Below are 2,582 nucleotides of genomic sequence, written 5' to 3'. Positions count from 1 at the left end.
TATCAGTGTGCCAACCAGGTAGAAGAGAAAGGAAACTTGTTACCAATGGCCATGCGTTTCCCTGGTTTTTTTGCATTGTTCCCAAGTGCTCATGGACCAGAATGTCCTTCCCAGTGATAGTGATTCAGAGTCACAAATGGTGGCGAGCAAGACAACTCTCTCACCCCCTGAGGTTTCATTCCAGAAGCTGTGTGCCAGTCTACAGTAGGATCGTAACAGACGTTTTTCTTCTTTGCCTGAAGCTGCCACATTGGACCCTCTGGCTCTGTCTCTGGCACAGGGGGAGAGAGATCACATGATCTAGCATTCCAGCCAAGCAGACACAGTGGAGCAAAAAATCAGTTAACTCTAACTCTCCTCCGATGGAAGACATGCTTTCAGACTTACAGAGAGAAAGAACAAGAGACAGAGAGGGAGACAGAGAGCCGACTTGTCACGCACAGAAGCAATTTACCTGTTTCAACAGGTGCGGCAATTGTTTTGAAGGACAGGAGCCCTAGAAGCTTAAAAACAGAGACTCCAGGTGGAGTCAAAGGTCGGTTGGAATGGAGGGAGCTCAGTGGAAGCACTCTTTCATCCTCCCTGGTTTGAAGGGGAGAGAGGATTTAACATCCCCTTTTCTTGGTGTAGAGAGCCAATGATGATACCTGAGAGCGTCAAAAAGCCGCCTGCGACCCTACGACTTCATTGGGAACCGGCATGTCAGAACGATTTCACGGGGGGTTTCCAGCCGCTAATGTCGTGTCAGCATCCTTTTGCTTCGGAAAGGTTCTTCCGTCAGGAAGGTGAAATTATAGTGCTTTTAACAAAATTGATTCTTTTTGGGGGGAACCACAAATCTCTTTGCCAATGAAACGTTGTGTCATCGACCCTTCTTTATAACACCGATCCCGGTGTTAGCTCAAGTGCAATAATTGCTTTCCCTTCGAAACTGACTGAGGCAGCGGCCTGTGAAGTGTGAGTTAAAGTTCACATTATGCAGCCTTTGTTCTCGGCTACCGCCTCCCTGCTCGGAATGTTGAACAGTGCCGGGAGAGGAAAAACGATCGTCGATCCGGTGTTTGGGGGTTAGACAACACCAACAACAAACAGCAAACGAAAAAGTGCCTCATGGGGGGGACATGTGTGTTTGCTTTCATCCTGCCAGAGCTTGCAGTACGAGGGGAGTCTAAGTCGGGAATATCTTGCTATTCTGGCTATTCTGTTAGTTCCTTTCCCTGCCCGGGGACTGCCGAAAAGAAGCAATTCCCTTTTGCACATCCCTGTGCGCTTCCTTGCTAATCAAGGTCTGGGGGTTAGAGGTCTGAGATGCTAAAAGAGAATGGCTTGTCAAGTCCGAGAATGAAGTGCCCTCGCTAAAGGTTATCGTGGTGCGCTTTGACTTTGGAAGGTCTGCTCTCGCCACCCCAGAGGATTCGTCATCTTTCTCTGTTGCATCTGATTCCGATGAGCCGCTCTCTGCCTGAGAGAAGTTTCGTTCACGTCACCTGCAACCAGTGGAAATCCAGCCAAAAAATTCCCTGCTTTCTCGGGCATAGACATTCGTGTCTTGTTAACATTGCCGGCAAAAGATTAGACAGTGACCCTCATGTGGGATAGGCACTCTGTCCAACCTGATTAACTTGTATCTAAGCAGTGTGGCTTAGTGGACAGAACATGGGCCCAGGAGTCAGAAGGACCTGGGTTCTTATCCTGCCTCCGTCACATGTCAGTTACGTGGCCTTGGGCAAGACACTTAACTTCTAAGTCCCTCAGTTGCCTCATCGGTAAAATGGGGATTAAGAGTGTGTCCAACCTGATTAACTTGTATCTACCCCAGTGCTTAGAATAGTGCTTGACACATAGTGAGCACTTAAGTACTATAAAAATGAAAGAACAAACTGCTTTATTGAAAGTTTGATGATTCACTGATTTTATCTTGCTCTGTGAGCAAAGCTGGAAACATGAGCTACCTCACATCCTCTCTCTTTCCTAGTGCTCCCTCACCCTTCATACATGACAGAACACCACTCTCCCCATCTTCCCAGCCCTACCGGAATCACACCTCCTACAGGAACCCTCCCCTCGCAGGGTCGTGTCTGGGGAGTTTCCAGTACTCTACCAGTCTTGGCTATAGGAGGGAGAGTAAAGCAGAGGCCTATCTATTTCATTACTAGCTTGGACAGTGGCTAGGGAGTGGAAGGCAATCTGCTACAAGTCAAAACTCACCCATGCTGGGCAGCAGCAATATGGGAGAGAGTCGAGGGCGGAGATTCAAGTTTACTGCGCGGAGGAGGCAATGATTAAGACCGTGAGCCCCATGTAGGGTAGGGACTGTGTCCAACCCAATTTGTTTGTATCAATCCCAGCGCTTAGGACAGTGCCGGGATATAGTAAGAGCTTAACAACTATTACCATTATTATGCCTTGAGTTTGGGAAGGCAGATGCCCTAATTTAAGACGTTTCCATTCATTCATTCAATCATATTTATTGAGTGCTTACTGTGTGCAGAGCATTGAACTAAGTGCTTGGGAGAGTGTTTGGCCCCTCTCCGGTGAGCGTGTGTTTGCAAATTCGGGGAGCAACAAGATGTACTTGACCG

General features: G+C 48.1%; 1 non-coding gene across 1 annotated transcript; it reads left to right on the top strand.

Moving 5' to 3' along the window:
- Positions 1–2,060: 2,060 nt before the first annotated feature.
- On the top strand, positions 2,061–2,198 carry LOC114810776. The gene has a single exon (XR_003758470.1). It is a non-coding gene; the product is annotated as a small nucleolar RNA SNORA7 (small nucleolar RNA).
- Positions 2,199–2,582: the final 384 nt, after the last annotated feature.

This window comes from Ornithorhynchus anatinus, chromosome 3 (assembly GCF_004115215.2).
Source record: "Ornithorhynchus anatinus isolate Pmale09 chromosome 3, mOrnAna1.pri.v4, whole genome shotgun sequence".
NCBI lineage: Eukaryota > Metazoa > Chordata > Mammalia > Monotremata > Ornithorhynchidae > Ornithorhynchus > Ornithorhynchus anatinus.
The sequence above is the reverse complement of the archived record's forward strand: the minus strand, read 5'-3'. Positions and strand labels throughout refer to the sequence as shown.